The 26531-nt window shown below is 36.0% G+C and overlaps 1 long non-coding RNA gene across 1 annotated transcript in view; it reads left to right on the top strand.

The window, feature by feature from the left end:
• Positions 1-26531, top strand: part of LOC113993791 — a 104094-nt gene that overhangs the window by 54450 nt on the left and 23113 nt on the right. Inside the window, exons 12-13 of the long non-coding RNA XR_005565426.1 lie at positions 23795-23998; positions 26264-26447. This is a non-coding gene — a long non-coding RNA (uncharacterized LOC113993791). The remainder of the gene's footprint in view (positions 1-23794; positions 23999-26263; positions 26448-26531) is intronic.

The following is a 26531-nucleotide window of genomic DNA, read 5'->3' on the forward strand; positions in this document are numbered from 1 at the left end:
CATAATATATTGCATTTATTTCTTGCTTAGTGGATTTACCTTTTTTTGAGTGTATGAACACATAATGTTTAGTTTTGTGCCCCTGATTTTGCATAGCAACTCAGAATGGGTGTATGTGAAATGTCTGTCAACCTATTAAGTACTTAGTTAATGAAATAATACCTTTTAGGAACAATATGCCTTGGATAGGTGATGTAATGATGCAAGGGTAGGTCATACCGCAAAATAGAGTGCAAAATTTAAATTAATGAGATTTGGGGTTTGGGCTTTTTTTGGTTCAAATGATTTTAAATTAGACAGATGTTTGTCTTTATTGCCCATTCGATAGTTTTATTAGAAAAAAGTGCTGAGGGACATTTTTAGTTGAAGAACAGCAGCACTCAGCAAGTGTTAAGTGCAGTAAGCAAATACCATTTGTGTATGTTGGCAGTGGAGAGGATAGCTCTGTGGAAGTTAACAGTGTGTATGTAATTCCTTATTATACTTTAGATGATCCATGACTTTCATGCAAGACTGAAGTAAGATCAGCCAGGAGGACCATCATCCTAGAAAACTTTACCCAAACCCACAATTTTAAAGAATTAGTCTGTTGAAAAAAAGATTTGAGATTCAAATACATGAGAGGTTGATGTGAAGAGGAAAGTAATAAACTGTCCTCTTTGTCTGTGGGGTACAGGAAAAGAATAATAATGCTTTTTAATGGTAGTGAGGGAGATTTAAATTAGACATTAGGGAAACCATTATAAATGTAAGGTTAGTGAAGGACAGCAGCTGATTGATTAGAGATGCTGCAGCATCCCTGTTGGTGATTCTGGGAATGAGTTAGGCAAAATTCTGTCAGAGGCAGGTTAATGATCCTTGTTGGGAGCAGCGGGGTGGCGAAGACGGTTTGTGGCATGCCCACCCACCCTGCCTAGGCCAGCTCCATTTTTATACTGTGCTTGGGATGCAGTAAGGTTAAAAACTTTGAACTGCAGTGGCTTCTTTACCCTAATCTATTTTATGATTGTATGTCTTATTTTACTCTTGTCCGGGTATAAGATAAATATACTTTTGATCAGCAAGTTTCCACAGCTTTCTTTTCCTGAGGAGGGCGTTAAAAGAAAATGCAGCATGTCTATTTAATACTATCTAACTCTGGTTTTATGTTATATGGCAGTGTTCTTTGTTCATATGTTGTGAATGAGGTATTTTTCTAATACTTTGAAATAAAATTTGCATATTGTCGTTGAGTAAAATCATATGCCAGAAATTTATGGCTTAACTTCCATTTTTATTTAAGGAAGATTTGTGGAAATTAATTGAACAGGGGTTTGCAAAATGCCCTTCTGGGTTTTTTGAATATAGGAGCATAAACAAATAAAGTCTCTTTTATTCTGAGTCTACGCAGCATTACGTAATTTGCCACATCAATATAAACTTCTGATCTCTAGGGAAGGTGTTATTTACAGTAAAATCCTATGATATTCAAAGTAATATAATGTGTCTGGTCGCAGCTGATGAAGACGTTTTCTAGAATGGATGGTAAAGTTCATCGAAGCATTAAAGAGGGTATTCTTGGTATCTCCCATGTAGATACAGTCTAGGCACTTGAATAATCAGCAGAGTCATTAGAATGTCTACCTGTAAGAATACTAGTCTTGGTGGTGAGAAAATAGAAGTATTTCTTGCTCATCATTGTCTTTCTTCCCTATTTTTCTTAGTATCTGACCTTTCATGGTTAAATACTAATTCACTTGACTTGTAGCTTGCCTTTCCATTTCTTCTTTTTGTTTCAGTTCAACAGCAGGAACAGACAAATAGTATTGGAGCCCCAGGGATGTATTTTAACTGAATAATAATAGAATTTAACTGACTGATATTATACAGTCCTAATGAATTTTATTTACAGTATTGGAGATTAGAAAAGCACTTTCTAACAAAAATCAAATTATTGTTTTTCACAAGAACTTGTTCCAATGTGTTCTTAGATTTGGAAAAAGACCAGTACGAAGTTCTATCAACATTTTTTAATTAGGAAAAATTTTAATTGTGATCTCGGACTTCAAAAAGATCCATGATCGTACTGAGAACTAAAATAGTGGCATATATGGCTTCTGCTTCTCTTCAGTCTTTTCTTTGAAAAGAACAATTAAAACTGTATTTTTGCTGCTACTGTCACAACACTGTAGTTCTACGACAATTTTAAAGGGGGAATTTGCTTTGAGTCCAACAGGATGGGGCTGAAGTGCTACACATGAGAGAGAATATATTCTAGTGGGTTTTTAATAGATTTAAAAAAAAACACTGTTTGTCTTACAGAAACAAGTAAAGGGCCTCCTGTGACACATAAGATTTTGTAAGCACACTGAACTGGCAATCAGCTAATCTCTAGTGTCAGAACGATATCAGTAATTGGATCCCCTATGAAACAACAGGAGTCAGTGGTGGGTGGATTGTTTCTTTGCAGTGCAGTGCAGGCAGCTGAGTGCTCCCGTGCTCAGCTGTTGAGGTTGTGGGAGCATGATTGCCACAGTATCAGGAGAATTGAGACAGGTTTTTAATTACCGCTTTATTGAATTATTTGGTATTATTTCTTGCAAGTGCGCAATGAAGCACCATGTGAGAATACTAATTTCTACTAGGTTAATCATGGGTAGTAGCACTTCTGTTGCATACTTGTAGCCTGCTTTTGTCTTTTAGTTTTATAGTAATCATGAGAGATACCACTTCTGCATTTCTATACTTAACTAAGGTAAATCTTTGAGTCAGAAATATTATTATTAATGCGCTTGGGATAATATGATTGAAAGTCACAGGAGAGATTTCAGCTTTTCAGGGTACCACCATGGGAATGCCTTGTTGTTTGAGAACAAAAAAAAAAAAAAGCAGAATATAGAAGGTAGAAGTAAGAAATAATCTTAGTTTCTGTTGTTTGTAATAAGTAGGCCTGTTTTGACTCAACTAATTATCAGAAGTCCCTGTTCTGCTGTATTTTCACCAAGAGCAATAACTCCTACAAGACAGATGTCCTGATATTTTGAAAGACTAGTTTAAATATGTATGTGTATGGTTTTTTGCATCTATTTGATGTTTAAATTCATTTTAGAGACAGCCATGATATAAGATGCTCTTTTTCTTTTTACTGCTGCAGTCTGTATTTTGTGAAATAGTATAGCATATTTTTCAAACCATTTAGGGCCCTAAAAGGCTCATTTTTAATCACCAAAGTACCAAATAAAGCAAAGCTTTTGAAACCGTATAAAACCAGTTAGTATCATTATGTATTTAGCATACTTGAACAACAACTTCAAGTGTCTGAAGTTGATTTTTTTTTCCCCCACCTTTGTTATAATTTTCCTTCACCCATCACCTGCAACTGTTATTGATACTTGAATAAGTCAAAATACTTGGAATCTGTTTTACTATCGTATGCTAAATCTGGAAGACCTCAAAGTCAGTCTCTATGCAAATTATTTCCATTGAGCGGAATTGGAAATGGAGAATGTCACTGTGGAGAATAGGGAATATGTAGGCAGGGGAATACATAGAGGGAGCATTTTAAGGAGGGTTTTATTTATAACTGATATTTGTGTGTTCTAAATTTATATTCTATTTTTATAGCTTCTTCAGAAATGAGCTTAAGTTCAGCTTTTATCGCCCTTCCACAGTGTTAATTTGCAGATCAAAACCAAACAAATAGCAGAAGAACAGCATTGTGCCTTTTCAGTCGTGTGCCATTGCTATATGCACTGTAACAACAGTAAACTGTTGTTTCATGCAGTCAAAGTAGGATTATGACTGGCTTTGTAAAGAGATCAAGATAGAATGTTTTAAGTCCAGTAAGTTCTAATAACTTTTCAGAGAAAGGCAACATTTGATCTGATTTGGCATAGAAAAGAAGTGTATGTTTTTTCTCTTTGAAATTAATTACTCCTGTTCCAAGAACTGTTTCATGGAAGTTAGTTCTTTAAATGAAAGTATTTACTACCGGTGAAATAAAAAGGAAATCAAGCGTATTTGCCTCATTTTATTATTTGCCTGAGTGAATGTTACATACAGAAGTAAAGTCTCCCCTTGAAAAGTTCTTAAATATCTGAGTATGTCTTCAACCTAGATTCACTAGGTTGCTGGCCCTGGAGCATTGGTTCAAAGGGAAATTTGGATTTTTCCCTCTAACTTTTCAAAACTGTTTCTCTGGTAGACTCACACACACTGTTATGTTTTTGGTTTTTTTTTTGATTGTTTCTCAACCACTACCTCCTGTCATAACTTTCCCAATCTTAAAATGTTTTTCTTTGCTATTGTAGTTATTTGTGAGAAGGCATTATGTGCAGTATTTTACTGCCACTTTTCACATTGAGAGTACTCCTTTTTCAGCTTATTTTGGCAGATTGAGAAAGGTGATAAGATCACTGCGTAGAAAATTTAGACAAATACATCAGTGCTGTCCTCGGCACTGATACTTTTCCAAATACCCTGTTTTCTTAGTTGTCTTTTTCATATTCCCCACAGTGTCAGTATCACAGTTTCAGGGTCTTAATCAGATCCCAACTTTGTAGTTAGCGCTTCTCTTTTTATATGTTTGTTTGTTGGTTTGTTTTTTTAACAACATACAAAAAAAGTTTCCTTACCTCTATTTTCTTTATGTGAGAAATGCCACTTAGGTTTTACTTTACTTGGCACAAATATACATTTTTTCACCTGCTCTTTCTGTGGCTTGGTGTGCGATGAGGCAGCTTCTTGATTCCCATTGCTGGGTTGCTGTGACAGGCTGTGTTGCCTAATTGGTCTCTACCATTTTCTCTATCTTTTTCTCTCCTTTACCCAGTTAGAACAGAGCCTCACTGAGAACAGCCCATGAACTTCTGACAACCACCTCATCTGTTACCTCATGCTGTTACTAGCAAAACAAAAGCAAAAGTCCTAATGTGGGCTTCTTGCAAGTAGCGAGGAATCAAACTGTGAATTAAACCTATTTTGCCTACGTTGCAGCTAGGAAAGAAACATACGAGTGATGTTTGAGGCACAGATTGGTAGGCTTTTTCAGAATACCTAAGAGACTGCAAGTTTTTGATACTATGTTCATGTTTATTCCTCTCAGAAGAAGAAGTAATCATATCATGTCATGTTTAGTAGGGTAATAGATTTAAGAACTGAATCACAAGGTAAGTATAGTGTAAGTACAGAACTCCATTCTAACACACTATATATAAGCTTTGAGCATCCTTCTGCTCTTCAAATTAAATAAGTCCATACAGAAATGGATAGCTTTACCAGTGTTCAGAATGATGAAGGAAGTTAATGCTGTGATTGAATATTATATTTATCTGCTTCACTAGAATTTTAATTCAGTTCGAAAGTTATAGAGAAGCTTTCTATTCATGGTGTTTCATGACATCATTTTAATATTTTCTAGTAAACTGATGCCATCATAGAGTAGAACAGGCAACTTTTTAATGTGGAATTCAAGTTGGGAATTTAAACATATGAACATTCATATGATTAAAGTTCTACTTTTAAAAAGTGTACTAAGCAGAATACAGGAGTTTACAATTACAGCATCTAAACTGTCATGATTCTGTCAAATCGAAGTGCCCTGTAAGTGTAATATGATTTTGTTTAAAAAAATTCAGTATTCGTGATGTGAAGAAATGAACAGCAAATTCATTTCTCCTTTTCCATATATTTTCTTTTTCTTTAAAATAGATAAAAAGTTAAAGTTTTGGGGGCATCTTAATTGCATATTTCCCCGTTTAACCTGCTCACAGATCTTTGTTTGTCTTGCTTTTTTTCTGAACATCTTAGGTCTATGGTTCTGGACTAAATAGTAGTCAATTAAAACCTATGTATATATTTTTATTTCTGATATAAAGTCAACCTTAATTCCATGGCAAAGTATTTTGATCATTTTAGGATTAGATTGCTCTTTGCTACTGTGCATTCCTGATGATCTGAAGGTGAGTACTATCATTAAAAATTAAATCTTGTATGAACTATAACTTTCCATCCTAGATTAACTCAAACTTCAGTTTACACCAGGGTAACATTCGTAGTATCCCAAACACCTCTGTTAGAGTGGCACAGTTGTCCAAGTGTAGAATAAACCAACCTTGAGCTACTACAGGTTCTGCAACTGACTTGTTGGAGGATTTGCTTAGTAAAATCTGTGTCAGCATCCCTAGATATTAAGGTTTTTCCTCATATATCAGCTTCTTTTATGTACACAGTAGGTAGTCCAGCCGCTGCAGCTGCACAGTGTGTCAAAAACCACCAGCCACTGTGGTAGATGGCCACCAAAGTTGTTGGCCTTCAGGCTAAATACTCAGTTAACTTTAATTTTTGACTCTTGAATCCGTTCTCCCTTATCCTACAGACTTATAAAAATCAATGGAAATCATCAACAGAGGTTTCATTTAATCCTTTTTGACCTGACTTCAGGTAGCTTGCATGTGTATGTTACATATAGATAAAAAAAAAAATCCCAAGGTACATAGATTAAAGTTCATTGATAACTTGGTTTAATTGCAGCTTTTTCAAATTTAACTTTGCAAAAGATTTAGGTTGAAAAATTTGGAAAGTGTGCACAATTGAATTTTAATTATGGCCACTAAGGATTAAGTCTACAGGTGCTAAATTTTGTAGCTATTTTAAAATATTTTAATTACTAATTGTACCTCTACAGAACTATTTTTTTAATTAATGTGAATCTGCAATTAAAGGATATGGTGTATTTTTCACGTATTTCAGTTGACTAAATGGCTTGTAGCAGCTTACAACACCAAAACAACCTTCATAATTCTCTCAATAATATTTTGTCAAAGTTTACTAAGTTGTGGGTTTATTTAGCATCCCTGTGTTTAAAGAGTTGTTTAAGTTAAGATCTGAAATCACTTTCTTCAGAAACTGAGAGAGGTGACAAAGTGCAAAGTATTATCTCCAACCACCAGTGGCCACTTCCTCCACCTCTCTGTTCTCTAGGAGGAGCTGAGGTCGTACTGACAGATCCCTCTGGATGGACACAAGGCAGCAGCAGATGAGCCCTTTGAAGTTTGTCCCTCTTGTTCAGTCATGGTGGTCGTCTCCAGCTCACCTCTGTGGAGGCTGGCGGGAGCAGAGCAGGACAGAGCACGGTGAAAAGCAGGCCTGGACTTGGCAGCAATGGTCGTTTGAAGGTTTTATGTGAAGTCAAAAAGAGAAGCTTAGGGAGGAGATGAGAGTGTTGCCTAGCCCATTTTGTCTGCTGACAAATGCCTTCCTGCATTTCTAGCTAGTCAGTGCAGGTAGTTTCCTTAAAAATCAAAATGGGTAACATTCTGGTGTACATCATAGAATATGCAGCAGACAGACAACTTTCATGACCTTTTGACTTCATATCTCTTAACCAAATGAGAAGTGCTAGCACACTTCATATCAGGAAGGAAAACAGAACTAGGACAACTTATTCTTTGCTAGAGGTCATCACTGCTGCCTTTAATCACTCATAGCTGTGGGTACTTGTGATCACCTTTTCTTTGCTGTTATTCTGTAAGCAGGTTTAAGGTAATGTCCCTCACAAAAACCAGAATAGAAATAAATCCTGAATGAGGATCCATCCAAAGATTTCTCTCAAAACTAAATCATCTAGTTTTTAAAGGGCGTGTTATGCAAAGTGGCTATCATAGTTGCTTTTGGAAATGAAGGTAAGATTTTGAGAAGAAATTAGAAGATTGTTTATATTGGTGATGAGTTTTTCTTCAATACTGTATGAACCCTTGTTTGCTGATCAGTTTGGTTCGTTTGCAAATATGAAGGTAGGGGAACAAGATGATTCAGAAGAAAAGTTGTATGGTATAAAGCCTTCTATTTCATACTAGAAACCAGATCCAAACTCAACTAGTAGTGATTCAGTAGTTAACACTTTTTTGGGTCAATAGCAAAATGAAAAATCGAGATGATACCTATTTGGTATTTTTGAAAAACTTTCTTCCACCTGAAGCAAAATGTATTTGCTGTTGCTAATGAACATTGGAGTTGCAAAGGAAGTGAAGCTGAAGGCATTTTGTAAGGCATTTGATTTGTCTCTATTTAATGGTCATGACTGGCACTTGTGGTAAGTGAGGCCAGATGCTAGATGGAAAGTCCCCTGTTCAGGCTGCATTTAATTTTTATTTTTAACCTTTCTTCCTGTATTGTTTATGCCAGTGTACTCCTTTTATAACTTCAGTGGATGTAGGATCATGACCTTGCATCTTAATTTTATTGAGTCTTATTGGAAAAAGACAATAGACTCTGAAAATATTTCATATGTCAGAGGAAACACATTACATTAAGATTGTGTTTAGAGAATAAGGAAGAAGGTTTTAAAGTGGATCATAATTCCTACAGATGGTATTTGCATTAATAACAAGTGCTAGAAATGTTTACATAATATAATTCTCTCTTGATGACTGGGGAGAATAGTAAAGATGGAAAGTGTTTCCTAGCCATCACTGTTCCTTGTTAATCCATTCTATGAGTACAGCAGAATTTGTGGCTGGTCATATGGAAATGATTGAAAAATGTCTGTGAAATTAGGAAAAAAATCTGAAAATTTACCATGTTCAATAAAAGCTCATCTAATTTTAATGTATGCTGTGGGTTCAAATTTATGTCCCTTTGTCAGTAAGCTAATCTGAAAGAGTTTAATTGGGAAATACCTATTACCCTTTTCCTCAGTGGGACTGAGCTTTCAAACCTATTCAAATTTATCATCAGTCTTGTACAAGTTATCTTAGAAAGCCCAAGGAGAAATCAATGGGATTATTTCCCTCAGGGTCCACCATACTGATTACAAAAATATCCATGCTTAATACTGAGTTTATGCTTATATCTTCACAACTGATCATGAAACAGATTCACTTTATACATTAATGTAGAGCCAATGATATTGCAAGTGCTTACAGTGCTGATAAATTTTGTAATGGCTTGCATTTACATCAAACTGTGCTTTGCACTTCTGACAAAAATACATATATAACTTCCAGGGCATAGCATGTGCATTTATTTTTTCACCGCATGTGCAAATCTGACGTATCAGACTTGATGGTGTATAACAGAACATCTCCCATTTTGAACTAGCTCTACTAACACTGTCATCTTCTGTGATAACCCTTTACCTTTCCGAGGGTGAATCACAAATGTTTGCAGTCATGCAGAGCATAAGTATAAATGTCGACAGTGTCATGCAACACTGATTTCTTGTCATTCCCACCAGCTGCATGATCCTATAATGTACAATAGCAGCTGGAACCCATACTGTTGGCTTTTGGGATATCCTATGTTAGTGTTGCAAAATTCCTATGGAGTATTATATCCCTTTTTTATTATTTTTTTTTAAGAATCCAAAACCTTCTTTCAGTGCTGCTGTTTGCCTTCCACTAGACTTGCAAAATTGTGAGTAATAATGTCTCAATAGAAGTTTATTTTCCTTTTCTGGTTTAACTTAATTTTTTCTGTGGCGGAAACTTGACCTGATTCTCAGGTTGAAGGTCAAATTCTTTTACAAATGAGGACAAAATTAGATTAAGTTCCCTATTTTTGGAGAACCTCAATAGTGTTAACAATTATTCCTTCCCTATCTTAAATTTCTGATGCCATCAGAAAGGAGTGCAATAGTCACACAGGACACTTTTAATTTACAAGGGTGCTTTAAAATCCATAACAGAATGATGAAGACAGTAGGAGACACAGATTTTCCCCAATGTCCTCCTTATTGTAGACCTCTATTGCCTGGTCTTATTTCAGTTTTACGGGTAAGGAGGTGTTAAATTTTGCACTTCTGTTCTCCTATGTTTGAATGAGAGTCTGTCTATGTAAAATTACTGACATCTTTAGCATCTCGTTCTTTTGCCCAAGAATGCTATTTTTTACATGATAAAAAACTGTTCCTCTTACCGAGGCTCATATACCAGGCTTGCTTGCAGTCTCTGGAATTAGAGCATGAACATATCACCACAAGCAATCAGCTGGTTGCCTTCTTAGGCGTTTACGCACATTTGCTTCTCCTTGGCCTGATGGGTACCTGAGGTTTTAAAATTCATGCTCTTAGAGCTTGCTGGGAACTGCAGGCAGGTTGCTGAAGAGGGTGTCCCGTTTATGTCCAACCCAGAATTATGAGGATTTCTTGGGAAGAATGGAATTCAGAAAGTGGTGCAACAGAAGTCCAAAGCTGGGTGCCCTGTGCTGCTTCCTGCTGTGGCCAGCGTGTTGTCTCTGCAGTCAGTGGTGCTGATGCTCTCCTGGAGGGATGGATAACTACAGCTTGCTTGTTTTGGATGCTGGGTTTATCAAGCCCTGCTACTTAAAAGCATTGTTTATTAAACCAACCAAACAAGGGAATTAAACAGATTATAGGCTTATCGTAGAGCAAGTAAAAGACAGAAAGCGTGTAATTGGAAGGTGGAGTGTTTTGACAGCTTCTGCAGATGGCAGTAGACAGAAGGGAGGATTGCGTTCCTAAAGTGTAACTTTTTATTAATAAGACTCAAATAATTCTAGCAGCTCTTTTGAGGGTATTGTATTCGTCCTGAAAAGTATGACTGGATTTCTTTCTAGGCATTGATTATCAAAGTCTTACTTGGGTTTTTTTTTTTTTTTATTCATGATACAGAATGTTTTCTGAGCAGTACTATTGTGCAGTTTATGTGGTAATTTTTGAAGCAATGCTCTGATTTGTTTTTGCAGTGCAGTGGTCTCCAGAAGGATCAGGAATTCAGTATTGCCTCAGAGACTTTGCACTATTTTATCACTCAGCAGTGTTTTCGTATTCAGTATCATCTCTGAAGCAAAATATCTAAATAGATTGTTTCAAAATACTTATTTTTCAGAAAGTTATATAAACATAAAAATATTACAGTGAAGGATTTATTTTTTACATGCTTTTGGCTTTTGCCTTTTAAAAACCAAAAGGATTTCCTTAGGGATTTGCTTGTCTAAATCTCTTTTCTCTCCAGCATATGAAATGACAGGCTATACAAAGTGCCCAAATATTAATTTTTGTGACATGTCTGTATATTCATCTGTCAACCTTCAGTGAATTTTCTGGTTTTCTATTAGCTTGTCCCAAACTGCTGGCAAGCTAAATTTCTCTAACAGACATCAATTCGCTGCATTAAATTCCTATTCTATCCTGCAAGACGTATTGATTATTTTTTTCTTAGCAAAGTGACAAATACCATTTTCATGACAATAATAGAGATTGATTACAATTTTATGGAACAGAGAAGGAGCTGATATTGCTGAGAGAACCCTGGGGCTTATAAAAAATTGGGGAAAAAATCATTGAATTAATAAAGAAATTAATTATTTTATCTGTTGCTGATAAAGCTGAAGCATTTTTTATATGATGGAAACTACAGTAAATGCATGATCATTGCTGCAGTGAGGCAAATTTAAATGCATTTATAACATCTGGTGCCTGAAATCACTTGCAGAAATACTAGTAATCCAATTTGAAGAGCTTTGACTATGAAATCTATAAGATTTCAATAATTTTTTCAATGCATTTAGGTATGCATGAACATATATGCGTGATCATGCTGTACTATCTTGATCAGTGGAAGCTGAACCTGGAAGACTGAGGAAATATTGTAGGGGTTCATGTAGTTCTTTCTTTAGGTTCTTTTTTGGTTCATTTTCATTTGCATCTCACATTATCTCTTTTGCTGGAGATATAAACTGCAGGTCGAGCTCCTTTACTCTTGCTCTCACACCTTATCCACTCTTTAAATGAAGCTGGATGGAGAGACAGTGAGGTTTCAAGATAAGACTCGAATATTTGAATTTGCCACAGAGTTTGTTTATTGTTATTATTTGATACAATTATGACATTGTATCAAAACAAATTATAACAATGGAATTTATGCAGGGTAAAACAACATATACAATTTGCATTTTCTTTTATATATTGTTTATAATTAAACAAAACAAAACCTCTTAATGGACACTTTCTTATAGGCAGGGTTTTCTATGTGTGATATAACTGTAAAACTCACCTTACATTCAACAACCATATATCAATTTTAATACTTTTTTTTTTACTTCAGAATATATATTTTCCTGATTGATGTATAATTGAAAAACTAAGGTTAGAGTATGATGGATGTTAGACTTTCAAACAAACTGGAAGGTAGAACAGAGAAAAAAACCCATCACACTGATAATTATAGTCCCTGAAATGACACTTGATTTTGCGTTTAGTTTATTTTATGATTTTCTCATCAAGAAATATGAAGAACTAAATTTTTAGTCTAGGAAGAGATATTCAGCAAAGTTAGCTTACATAGATAAACCAGAGTAGTATGCAAAACTAACTAATTCTGTGGCTCCTGTACATGTAACATGTCAGTATGACTTGGAAAATTTTAGTCCTTCCTCCATAAAAAAAGTTATAAATAATCACAGTTCTTATTTAGTGTTGAGCCAAACATAAGCCTGGTTTGAGGCCAGACACAACAAAGTGTTTCAGAATTAGGTATGAGGGCATTCTTTTTGCCTTGTTTAGCATACTTACAAAAACTTCAGTTGTTTTTTTGTTTCTTAAAATTCCAGGTTAACTATAAAGCTGAAAATGAATTTTTCTTGTGTGTTTTTTTTTTTTTTGGTTTACTTGAAAGAGTGAAACAATGTATTGTTTGCCTTCTGCTAATTCTGTATACACATATGTTGGAAAAAATGCAGAGCAATAGAGCTGGGGATATGGTATTCAAATAAAAAAGCAAAACAAATAAATGAGTACCTACATCCCACTGTGAAACTTGCATAGGAGCTTAGTGGTTAAAGTAACAATAGAGGCAGTTTCTGTATTTGACTTATCATGAGCTTCCGAACTGTTCACATACTTCTCTAAAATTTTCAACTGTAAACTTTCAGTGTAAAACTTATTTTAAGAGTGTATGTAAAACTGTCCCAGCAGGAGAAAGTAGAATGATGCCCTCATTATAAAAAAGAATGTCTATGACCTTTTAAATGACAGCTGTAAGACCAAAACATCTGGATAAACAGATTGAAATTTTTCAAGGTGGCAGTTCTCTCTCAGGAGACAAGTCTTTGAAATGTCTCTATGAAAACAGTTGTGATTTGGTCTGAAGGTACTGTGGTTTGCCCACAGGTGGTAAAATTTCAGTGATGGTATGTTCACCAGGTTACTCAGAAGAGCAGTTGACTCAGTCTCTGCTTACACATCTTACACTATTGTTTCAGGATGTGCACCTGAGATTTGCAGGAGTCCTGGTATCATTCACTGTTGGCTGTCAATTGTAAAACATTGGGCTTCCTCTTGCCTTTTTTACAGTGTACTAACAAGCATATTTATGCCCCGAGAATTCAGGCAGTTGACATTGTTAGTGATTTAGGAGCAGTCTCACTTTTCCCTAGGACTTCTTCTTGGAAAGAAAGCTCTGTCCAAGTGGGATTGAGGGGTTGCAGTTAGACTTATGTGGAGCTGATGAGGGTCCTATGATTCCTTAGAGCAGCCACAGTGCTGCACAGGTGTGGATGCTCTGTCACTAGCATCTCCTTTGGTTCTAAACAGGTGGAACTGCATTTGTGGGAAGCTGCTGCTGTTCAGCCCTTAAGCACCCACATTACTTTTATATGGAAGCAGTGGAGAAGTCTTGGTGTAGCAGCCCCCCAGAGTAGCCTTGGAGCAGAGAATAATCAGGGATAGTCCCATTTCCTGCTGCATACTTCAACCTTGCTCCTTCAAGCATGGTGAGTGTGGGCTCTGTGGTAGACATGGGCATGGTGAGCTCGCTGTGGTACTACCTGGCTGGCCTCTCGCAGTGTGCTTTAGCATCTGATTTCGACTACATCCACGATGGTGCTGTCTGATACTGTATAATATCTTCAGTGAGGTATTTCACTGCTGTTTTCTGGTACAAAATGCTGAGTTCAGAGGAGTTCTGGCAACAAACGGTGTGCTCATAACAGTGTTGTGCTTCCACACCATTTTGTGAAGCAGTAAAGTTCAGTAGCCGTAAAATGGCATCAGAAAATAGTTAAAATACGCTCTGTGACTTTTTGCTGGAACAGAAAATTAGCCCAATCTGTTTATAGCAAAGTAATTCTATTTGACTGCACAAGGCTGGGCAAATGCTTAGAAAAGTTGTTTTAAATATTATCCACAGCTTGAACATATGCAATCAGAAGTAATGTATTACCAATGAAACAACTCATGAAATTCCTCATAGGAATACTGGCTGAATTTTGTTGTAGTGTTCTCGTTTTGCCTTGGTATTCTGAAAGCAGCACTGTAGAATTTCTGCTTAAGACTCTGCTACGCAAATTCATATTTGTAACTAATTTTGGAAATGTAATGAGAGAACATGCATGTTTCTTATTTTAATTTCCACTTTGAAATATAAATTGATCTGAAATCATTAAAACTGAATATAACACTTGAATGTGATTGATGATTAAATTATCATTGCATTTGCTAATTTTTTTTAATATCCTGTTTTTGTAGTGAAATCTTTAAGTATTTAGCCAGATTAGGGACTGTGGGATGAATACCTACTTTCATGCAGTCAGCGAAGGACTCTTAAATCAGTCTCTGGAGTTATTTAACAGTTACAATTACTCCTGCATTGTAAACAATCAAAGTGCTTGTATCTGCAGGCAGTAGATAACCTGAAAATCAAATAGATCAGCTCTGCCCAGATCCTTGAGGAGATTGTCCTGTCAAGTAAAACAAGAATAAAAGATGTGATTGTAAACAACATTTGTGGGACAAGCAGGTTAGTAACATTAATTTGAAAAATAAATAAAGAACCACCTGTAGCAGGCAGTTGACATTAGGTGTACATCTTGCAGAAAGCAAAGCCTTAAGAAACTTGTGAGTATGTATATGGTCAATGGGCTTTGCTTCCTAATTGTGAGGGCTTCCTCCATCTGATCCTTCCTTTCAGCGGTGTTGAAAACCTTTGCAGTTCGGTTTCTTTGAGTAATGAAGTGACTGCTAGCCCTATATTTTTCTTTCTTTTGAAAGGGTTGTGTTTATGGCTAAATGCATGTCATAGGGATATTTCTTTAATATGAGAATTAATGAATTAATTAAATATAATACTGTTATTAACAACTTTTTTTTCTAGTTTTGTTTCTTGTTACCAATGATAAGAGAAAAGAAACTAATCATTACCTAGAAATTTTGATTGAAATATCTCCATCAGTATCTATTAAGTAGATGAGAAAAATGAAGATTTTTATATAACATTAGTTTAAATGCCATCAGTATTAGGAATATTACAACTTTTAGTGACCATTACACTTATTCCCACAGCACTGAAGTTATTAGGGATTTGGCCATTTAACGTAAATGCTGGAATACCAAAAGAACTTCCAAACCAGTAATATTGTGACAGATAATTTCACTGAGAATACTAGACTGACACCACTATATGTGGATGATTGTGTTCATAGTCTAAATGCTACGCTTCTTCTTTTATTTTAAGGGAAAGGATGGTGATAACAATTTATTTATAGTCATTTGTGATGGAAATATTTGGTAAATAAAAGAAATAGAGGGAAAAGAGCAAATCTGTTAGCTGCTGTTTTCTTGTATCGACTCTTTTTTTTTTTTCCTCTTAAAGATAGCTATTTAGTCCATTAGTGGGTTTCTTTCCCCTTCCAGGCTGGCTTCCTGTAGATTTCACTGTGGAGTAGCAGGTGTACAATTCCAAAGTGTCTTTACAAGTGGCTCAGCAGGGCTTCCTGTGCCATACATTCACTGGAGACAGCTCATCTGTTTAATCCTTATGTTTTAGTCAACCTTTCTTATTATGCGGACAGGGCTCCCATGCTCAGCTGGATTTTGACTCTCAGAACGAATTGATGGAGCTCTTTGATCTTTGCTGTGTATTGCATCTGTTTCATCTTTCATCTTAATGCGTGATCTTCCTAACTCCTAGCTGGCACTTTATTTTGTTTATTTTACTATTTTCCACTTGAGTCCATCAATTTTATTTTGTTCTTTTTGGCATGCCTTTTTATTTTCAATGAACTTGATCACACAGCTTTAACATTATGATAATTAAGTTGATATGGGTAAACACAGGCAAAGACTCAGGGAGCCATGTTGTTTTTTTGGGTTGGCACTTTGAGTTTCAGGGCCTTGATCAGAATCCATAAAAGCAGTTCGTGTGATTTCTTGCAAACTTATGGATTACTGCACTTAGTATTTGTGATAAATAGTAGAAATGCCGAAGAATCATAGGATATGACAGTACATAGATTTTGAGTAGTCTGCTACTGGGTATTGACACCTGAACTACAGTGGCATTGAGCAGTAGTTTGCAGAGCTGGTATAACGCAGAATTTTCTTGAGGTATATCACCTTGACAACCTGACACATGAGCATATATTTAAGTTCATCTCTTCTAAATTCTTGTTAAAAATTAAGCAGCTCCTTAGGAACTCTTAAGCGGTGATGCTTTTCCTTAACTGTGAGTTTATTCTGCTCTAGGCAGTTTTGATTTAAAAATGTTCAAAATTCCATGTTCTAACTCAGTTAAATGCTGAGTTACAGTTACATTTTGGGTTATCTTTTGTTTGTTTGTTTGTTTTGTGGTTTTGTTTTGTTTGTTTTGGGTTTTGTTTGGGTTTTTCGTTTGTTGGTTTGGTTTGGTTTTTTTTTTGTTGTTTTACCACCCCTAAGTTTTAGTATGACAACTAGCAAGGGATTACTCCTTTTCAAACAAAACCAGTGAGTGAACAATTTTAGCTATACTTTTTAGTTGAAACTATCAAAACAGCATTTTCTGGTGGTACGATTGATTCCTGTACCTATACAATAGAGTTTAAATTCTGTCCTCAAAAAGATTTAAGTCAGTGTTCAGTTTTAAGTGAGAGTAGCAATTTAATTTTTCTCATGATCAATAATGCTAGAGTGGCAAGACCATTTTCAAGGGAGCAAAGAGGTCTGCAACAGCTAAAGTCTTGAGTCTTTGCTCATAAGAGGTTTGATAGATTTCAGTGCAGTCTGGCACCTTACATGTGTGGCATACTCAGAGCTATACACCATTTTGCTGCACATACCAGTCATATTTTTGTCTTAGAAACCCTTTGGGGGTACGCAACATTTGGACATAGAGCATTTAAAAAAAAAATTCTTTCTCTGGATAGGGCTCCTAATGCAGAACTTCCACCTCCGTGTTTGGTGTGGTAAAGCCTGGGGTAGTTGATTGTTATGTAATGGGGAAACCTCCACTTAAAAATGGAGGCACATCCTCCAGTGGTGCTTCACTGGTCAACTACATATGACCCATTCAGTCACATTACAGGGGAATCTTTTAACAACTTTTTGCAAATACCATCTTTATAAGTGAAAAAAAAAAGTATAAACAACTAATTTTTGGGAAACAGCAACATTTTTACTTTTGAACTTGTTAGGCTTGATTTCAAAGGAACACAGCACCACTGCCTCACAAAATTACTTATGTTAGGCTTGATTTCACTGTGGCATAGGCAGATAACACTGTTCCTATTGATAATTTCTGTGATGAAAAAGAAAAAGGACCTCAAACTGATATAATAAAGTTACATCTACTGCTGCAAAAAAAAAATCATTTGATAATTTTTACATGGTATAATAAATATCTCCCCCCAAACAAACAAACAAACAAAAACCTCAACCCCCAAGCTATGGTTTACTTACTGTTAGATTTCTTCTTTTAGGTACTGCTTGATATAAGACTTTATAAGAGATCCATGTCCTCCGATACTGAAAATAATAGATAACAGCCATTGATGTGGAGACCAGTTTTAAAATATATGAGAAAAAAATTTAGAATTTGAAAAAAAATTACTTCTGACCTGGTTTCCTTGGCCTCCTTGTTATCCTTTTTTTGTTTTTTAATTTGCCCTTGGAGCTATTACCTTTTTACTGCTCTGAAATGAATCAGGTGTAAAATATTATCTGCCAGGAAATTAACTAATTGTATTGAAAGAAGTTCATTAAGTGAATTTATAAAATTATTAAAATCCTGGATGCCTGTATTGGGCAGTTTCACAATTTGAGACCTATCTTCATAGAATCCAGACCCAAAATGTAACTACATTAACACTATATTTTTTTTTTCTTTTCAAATGAATTATAAACAGACAATTTTAGTGTTTGATGTTGCTGGATTTTTTTTCCTGTCAGTTGGGTGTTTTGGCTTATGTCACTTTGATTGGATCACTGAAGTTACAACTTTTCTAATTGATCACGTACCAGAGTTTGTTTCTGCCACATTATTGGTGTTTTACATGTTTCAATTTTATTCAGACAAAATGGATAATTTTATGAGACTACTTCAGGTGTAAGTGCAATTTTTATTTTGGGGAAAAATATAAAATGACACATTAAACATAAGTACCATATAATATAAAGAGATTGTGTTACTGTAACATGGTAGTATGTTTTCTCCAATGTATTTTGTGTCTGTTGTCTCCAGAACAAGCATTTGTTTAATTCAGTTGTTATTTGTGTTCTATGTGTGTGTGTGTCTGCCATCAGTTTCAGTTTACTGCAGGTGAGAACTTTTGCATAGGAGATGCCTTCAGGCTGCAGAAAAGGTTTTTTAATCACAAAATTGGGAAGAAGTTTACTGTAAAATAGTGCAAAGCTTGTCTTCAGAGAAGAACTATTACTAGCTCCTGGAGCCATGATGCTCAGATGTCTCAGTTGACCTAGTGAGGGGCTCTTTAGGAAGGTTCTTTATATATCAAAAATATCTTTCCATTAAGACAATGCAAGTTTTTTTATTGTCTTATGTTTACGGAATGATACAAATCCTGCGCCCCCCCGCCATTCAGAATTGTTAGTCTGAATGTTAATTAATTACTTGCCTTTTTAAATAATAGGTAAACAAAACAAAAAATTAAGATAGAATTATTTTTTGTAGATTTCAGCTCAGTCTTAGTTTCTTATTCACACGAGCCTTCCTGTTTTACTGATATATTATCAGTTATTTAACTGTGCTCCCTTGGTACTGACTTTTGTCATTCTGTTACGCAGGATAACTGTATTGAAATTCTTGTCATGTTTGTTAACTTCCGTGCCATGTGTAGGCAGAAGTTGGGAGCGTACATCAGGAAAGAAATTGCTCCTTGCTTGCCCTTAAATTCTTCCTGGACACCTGCTACTGGCCATTGTCAAAGGCAGGATGCTGGTGTCTGAGCCAGTGTATATATTCTTACTGGTCAGTTTAAGAAGAGGTATGTCTGACTGCTAGTGTAGGTAGCAGAATAGCAGAGCTTTGGTGCAAAAAAAAAGGAGTAGGAAGGAAAAACAATTCACAGCTTTCAGGCTCATCTGCGTCTGGTCATAGCAGTCCTTTAGTTCATGTCTACTGAAAATATTAAAGTGGGATAAAACTGGACCTGTTTATCATGATCTGGGTGGAGAAATATCATGTTTCCCCTTCTTTCTTTGTTGGTTCCTAGAATATAGGCAAGAATTTTTTTTCTTGCAATGCATTAATATTTCACCTCTGTTCATTCTGTGCTAAGGATTGACACAACATGTGGCCTCTTCACATCTGCCTCATGGCGCTTCCCCCTCGAGAAGCTATGTGTGACCTTTGCAGACATTGTTCTGCACTGTGAAATTTTATTATTTCATTCTTTTCAGTGGAATACACATGCAGTTTATTATGCAGACTGTCTTGATTTGCACTGCTAAAAATAAAATTAAAAAGAAAAAATATCCATGACTATTTTAGATGCATACGATGTGCCAAAATGAGAAACTATACCATAAGCTCTCTGTCTGTAGTTACATATGCTCTTTCTTGGAGCGAGGGAGGAATTAGTGAGTGAGAGGGTCAGTGTGTCACCAAGCCTTCAAAGCTCCTGATTTCAGGAAGAGATTCACTGCAGACAGATGTCGCTCCTTGGACCTGGGCTCTGCTATGTGTTCCCCTAACAGTCCCCCCGAGGACTGGCATCTGTGCACCATCTAGCACTGGTTTTTTGCCCTTGTGTTGCACCTTTCCTTCTCCTAGTTTGTGTGTTGTAGTACAGTTGACCATATAGGCTCCTTATTAATTAGCAGCTGCTGAGCATTAAAAGTTAATTTAAAACCCACTGGATTACAATGTGAAGTGTTCCTTTCATTACATTGTTCATTATTTTAAATGTATAATTTACATATATTATTGTTTAATTTCACCTAATTTTTAGTAACAGGGTACTGAATGGAAGATTTACAGGATTTATGAGACTAGAAATGGAAGATTTATTAGATGGGCATTTTTAAGGTTAAGCTTATGAATAGGTGTACATTACTGAAACTAAATGTGTTTATGTCCATCTGGGATTGTGAAATACTATTCTGACTATTGATCAAAATGTTTAAAAATATTTTTTCTTTTTTCTTTTTTTTTTCTTAGATAATGGATCCTAGTCTTTTTCTATACTTGCTTTTTTGTGTGTGTGTGATTTTTGGTTTTTGCTTTTCTTTGCAATTTTTTGTGTTCTAGGAGTGTAGCAAATAATGCAGAAATCCTGAAGTAATCTTGTCTTTAACAGAATAAATCTCTACTTTGAGTCTGTACCACCATTATTAGGGTCATGGCTTGTAATTTGTTTTTTTTTTAAACTGGTTATACTCTTAGTTAAGCAGGGACTATCCTTTGTTTCATCTTTCTCCTTTCTAAGGAAATTTTTCTTTTACCTGACCCCAAGTTTACTCTTCCTTTACCACTCACTTTCCTTTTCTCATCCTATATCAGGTACGTTGTCTAGTTGCTTCCATGGAGGTCTTTGTGCACTTTCTTTGTGTATTCCCCTTGATATGTTTCCTTTTCTCTGAACCTCTTGTTGTGTAGAGGATTTGGTAATTCTAATATTTTTGTCTCAATGGACAGGAGAAAAAAGACTACTGAAAAAGGCTGCTTTTTCAAAAGGTTTGAGGAAGGTGGAGGCCAAAATACTCAGAGGAGGCGCCCTGCCCTGCTGAAAAAATTACATATCTAATTCCTGTAATATGGATCATCTCATAAATGTTACTATTTATGCTGCTTTTGTCTTAGACAGTTCGTGGATGAATAGAATAATTCAGCTTGGAAGAGACCTCCAGAGGTCGACTAGTCCAGCCTCCTGCTCCAAGCAGGATTAAAACTGAATTCAGATCAGCTAGTGGAGAGACAGTACATCCAGTATACGAGTCGTTCCACCAGCATCCAAGTATGGAAATAGGTATAATAATTCATGCTTAGCAGATTCCTGTCATGCTGCCCTTCATCCTAGTCATGACAGAGGAGAACATAGTCATCAGCCCAGTTGCCTTGTTTGGCAAGGGTAGATGAAGTTAATTCTATGTCTGTACACAGTGAACTCCGAAGTAATGAAAAAGAAAAAAGTGTAAATAAGAGAAAAACCTGATGTAATTATTGAAAATGGACAAAAGTAAGTGCTGCTGAGGTGCCAAGTTTGATCCTCCTTTCATGCTTCTCTTAAATAATCAGTCAGGTCAGTCTGTATCTGTCAGAGACCATTCTTCTTGTTTTCCGGTTTGACCGGCTCAGATCTCTTCTGAGAGATTAGAAACCTAGTCAGGTGTATGCTGGTGGCTGACTGGAGATACCTCTGTGGATAGCCTTATGTATCTGATGATTTTGGTTCACCTTCCAGAAAAATGAATCAGTAGCTATGGCAGCCTCCTATTTTTGTGTCTTTCCCAAGTCCCTCACTTATCTACTGTGCTCAGTTATTTCCTCTTGCCTTAAAGCTCTGTGCTAGGATCAAGACTACTTCTTCATATTTAACAGCTGTTTAACAAAAGCAAGATCTGATTTGAGTACAGCAATAGAATTGAGACCGAATAGTTCACAAAGGGCTTCCTTAACTTCTGACTAAAATCCTCTTGGCGGTAGATATTTTAATGAAGTGAATTGATCATTTGAGTTGGGCTAGGACTGAGGTTTTTAACAGTGCGTCTGACATTGCGTTGGTGACAATGTGTTGTGGAGGCACTTGAGCTAGATCTCGATTTGTTAATGATTTGGATATAGTTTGCAGAGTGGAACTGGTGTAGTCTTCAATATCTGCCTGAGAAGCTTGGTGAATATTTCATCAGTCACCCAGAATGAATGAAATTATGACATTACATTTGAGGATGTGATTTATTTTCTTGTCCTCATCCTTTCCAATAAATATCAGAAAGCAATTAGTTGTGTTTAATAATGAATTATGAGTGCCATAACCATTCCTATATAAAATCACAAACTTTCCAAATGAGAAAGATATATAAAAGAAAATTTGACTTCTGAAAGACAAAGCAGGCAAAGGCCACACTGTAATTTCAAGGTAGTGAGATCAGGGTGTAATTGTTACTCCCTCAAGCTACTATTTTCTAATTGTCAATATTTTCTGTTTGGATTTCAAGAAAATGTACGAATTTTAGCTGAATTACATGTGAAAACTTTAAAGAAAAAAATATTGTTTTCAATGGATTTACTGAAAACAAAGATAATTTTATGCTGTTAAGTCCAGAGCACCTTCTTCACAATTGAGATAGTATTGCTGGATACCACCTTAAATATTAAACTAGCTTTCAGTTAAGGTGAAATAAAAATAAGATCACATTTTCTGAAAATATATTGTTTTGGAAAAGCAGTCTTTGGTTGAAGTGCCAGGGCAGCCAATATACCATGAATCCAAAACTGGTCATAAAAATTTTTGCATGTCCTTATAAATTTTTATTAATTGATAAATGTACTCATTCTATTTAGTTAAATGGAAGGGTCAGCAGGCATTTTGAAATGCTTCAAGTTAGTTGATGGGGACTTTTGTACCAGAATGTATTACTTTGATAACTTTTATTTTATTGTATCCCTTGTTTCTACTTCATATGAACTACTGTACTTTGCAACATATTTGGGTTTTAAAAAAAGGTCTTACTCTAAGAGCATGATTGGCCAATGGTGTAAATGAAAAGCCCAAATATATTCCTATTTTCTAGGGCAATGCTGACATTCACTATCAGCTCAAATTCTGTTAGGATTCTTTTATATTTTGGGCTTATAATATATTTGTGTGTTTAACTTTCTCAAAGTGTAGTCTTCACTAGTGGGGTTTTATGTACGATCAGACTAGTTGAGAGGAAGATGTATACAGAGAAGCCTTTAATGGGAGCTAACTGCTTCTGTGGGCCCAATTAAGACTATCCAACTGTGATACAGAGTCCCCTGAGAAACGGTGTGGTCTGCTTGCCTGGATTTTCTGAGGTGGGGGGAAGGAGGCCTAGAATAAGAGAATATCCAGTGCAGCTGTGAAAAAAAAAATATTTTAAGAGTTTTCTTAGAGAAAAAAAACAAAACAAAACAAACAAAAAACCGCAAAAAAACCCAAAACAAAAGTGAAAAGTCCAACAAACCCAACCCAAAACAAAACAAACAAAAGAGCAGCCCTCAAACTTTTGGTATGCAGTATTAACAAAGGTCGAGGTCAGCTTTACGTATGCACTGCATTGTAGACTTGATACTGTAGTAGCTGTGCCTGAGATCTGGATGCGTTGCTGGTCCAAAATCAATCTTGTTGCTCCTCAGAAGGCAATGAGAGATAATAAGTACTATTCACCTGATTGCCTTCCTGTTCTGAGACAGCTGGTGACGCTTGTCTTCCTGATAACCGGGAGTTTCAGATCTAAGGCAGGGATAAAGAAAAGCTGGGAGCTTGCTGAATCTAAATTTGACAGTCGATGGCTGTGTAGAGGGTCAGGAGGGATAGAATCTGTGACACGTATAAGAAAGGAACAAAATTTATCTCCTCTGGTTGCAATGATTAGATGTCTCTTTGTCTGGCTTTCTTACAGTGGATGATTGATTGTACCCGCCAGCTGGCTAATATCATAATTAACAAAGTTGCTACCATGTCTGAGAAGTTTAATCGAAAAAATTGCCGGCAGTATGATGCCATTGTCACAGAGATCAGAAGCGCTGCAGTGTTGACTTTTGTACTGGTGGAGCCGCAGGACTATGTAGATGTGCTGAGAAGTCTTTCGCTAGGATAACTAAAGGTATGTTTCTTTCCCTATACGTTTCTTCACTGTTAGTTCTCTTGAAAAATGAAATACATGGTCCTTTGATGATACCTTTCATTTCAAGGTGCCATGTGAAGCTATTCTGTTGTATTTTAAAGGAGTTGCAATGGCAATCTAGAATATGTTTTATCAATGCGTCAAAAGGTGAATAGTCAAAACTGTAGTTCAGTGCTACTCACCCTTTCTAAGTGGTCTTCAGTGTCTTACCAGATGCTTTTTGCAAAAAATATGGATGGAGTTGTTTTCATAGCTAATTTTCTCAGTTGGAAGGACTACAAATGCTGTTGACAGTCTATGTTCTAGGAACTTGTAGTTGTTTGGGGTTACGTTTTGCAATATTTATTTTCAATCATTACCTCAAGTTAGAATGTAATTTAAAAGGTATAAAAAAACCCCAACAACAGGGAAAATCCCATATTCTTGCGTCCATAATTCAGTGTTAGAATGTCTCGGTAAAATGCTCTCTTCTGTATATGTGTATTTGTCTGCGTGTTTGTGCGTGTAAAAGGAGAGCAGCATCGGTGCTGATAGCTGGAGATTCACTTCACACACAGCACCTTTGTAAAATATTGGCTGAGAATCTCACTCCTTTTTTATATTTACTTAGTTTTCCAAGTTAAAAATTATTCCACTGAGCTCTTTTTCTGTGCAATTGTATTTTTACATGTGTGTGTGTGCTCTCTGTGGTAGTTCAGTTATGCTCTGGAGTGTGTTGAAAATGCCAGCCTGACATATTGCTAATGAGTGTGCATATTGACAGTGACGGGGGCGTGTGTCTGTCTGTGTGCCATATATTAAAACAAAAAGAGGAGAGAGACGGAGACAGAGAGACACAGAGAGACACAGAAGGAAATATTGGGATGGGAAAGAACAGTTTATTTACATTACGGTATGTCAAAATGTTATTATGGCTAAAAAATCCATTTTAAAAAGACGTGAGATTTCTTCCTCACAGGAGCTGATATGGCCATGGTAGGAGGATAAGGGAGACCCATTTATTTTGTTGGTATTAGTATTTTTCTGCCAAGTAATTTTGACTTTTTGGTACCAGTGTCTAAAATCTGGGAAATGAATTGTTTGCATTGTATTTCAGTACTGTAATGAGCTCTTCCTGAGTTTTCTGTTGCTTTTCTCTGTATCTTTACAGGTAGACTAGTTCTGAGCATTCAGATGGAATTGTTACAGTAGAATTTTGAAGGAATGTATTGTTGTATAGCTGAAATAGCTGATGTTTACCTAAAACCAACTTTTTGTTGAGATGTGCTCATTTCCATTTGATAACTTTCTGTTTCAAGTTAAACAATTTTCAAGTTTTGAGCTGATATTATTGCAATGATAATTTAAAACTAATTCTGACTTGAATTTTTCAGAGAGATTTTTCAGTTCTCAGTCAATTTAATAGCAGATAAATTGTTTTTAATTATTAGACCAAAACTGAAAGGATCAAACATATATAATTTTTTAAAAATTTCTTTATTTGTTAATGGGCTATTCCCCAAAAAGAGACTTCTGTTTTGTGAGGAAATACTTCTTTGCAGGCCAGAAGCATATTCCTATCATCATTATTATTCCTGCCCTTGGTAATGGATTTTAACTTATCCTTGTCAATCTACTGCTTTTCAAAGATTTGCTAAGCAAAATTAAAAATCTATATTTCGTTTTGAATAGAAAATGCTGTAAACAGTGGCAAAATAGATTAGTATTATGATTGCAGACAATAGGGAAGATTAAGTTACTAAAGCAGTATATTGTTGTTCTAAACTAAACCCTGTAATATTTTGTGTAATTGAGACTTTGTGCATTGTTAGAACTCGGTTGGAATATCAAACGGTTGTGAGGATTAGAGCAGACAACTAAAGCAATGTCACAGTAGATGTGGCTGGTTTTTAACAGGATTATCTTCTGAGATGTGTAGAAATGAGCTCTTGTAGTAGTTTCATAGGAATTAATAATTTTAGTAAAATATTAATGGCAAATGTGCTAATGTAAAGAATTAGAGGATTAGCAATGCATTCTTTTGCATGGAAATAAGAATATAATAAATGTCCTGCAGGTGACTGAAGCTACTGCAATTTTATTGGGGATTAAAGTTTGATTGACCTTTGCTGAGGTGATTAACCCTTCTGAAATTAAAAGCCAGCAGTAAATTATTCTGTCCAATTTAAATGCAAACACGAATGACACAGCATACTGTTCTAAGTGTAAGAGAAAAAAATGTTTTAATTTTCCTTTTGCACTCAGTGAGATGTGATTGCAGACAGCACACTGGGCTGTGGTAGAACTGACCAGTGGCACCTTGCCTTTGCTCTGCTCGTTCCCGCCGGAGCAGCTGTGCCACGGGGACGCCGAACTTCGGAGCAGCTGCCTGCGATGAACCTTCACATGCAGGAATGTTGGCAGGAGCGCGTGGAAGCACATCAGCAAGGTAAGCAGTACAAATCACTGTAGATGTATTTTATCTGCTCGTGTAGACCTCGAACCAGCTGATGCACACACAGGCGGGCAGCGT

This window comes from Pipra filicauda, unplaced genomic scaffold (assembly GCF_003945595.2).
Source record: "Pipra filicauda isolate LSUMZ 115617 unplaced genomic scaffold, ASM394559v2 scaffold475_size475193_pilon, whole genome shotgun sequence".
Taxonomy (NCBI): Eukaryota; Metazoa; Chordata; class Aves; order Passeriformes; family Pipridae; genus Pipra; species Pipra filicauda.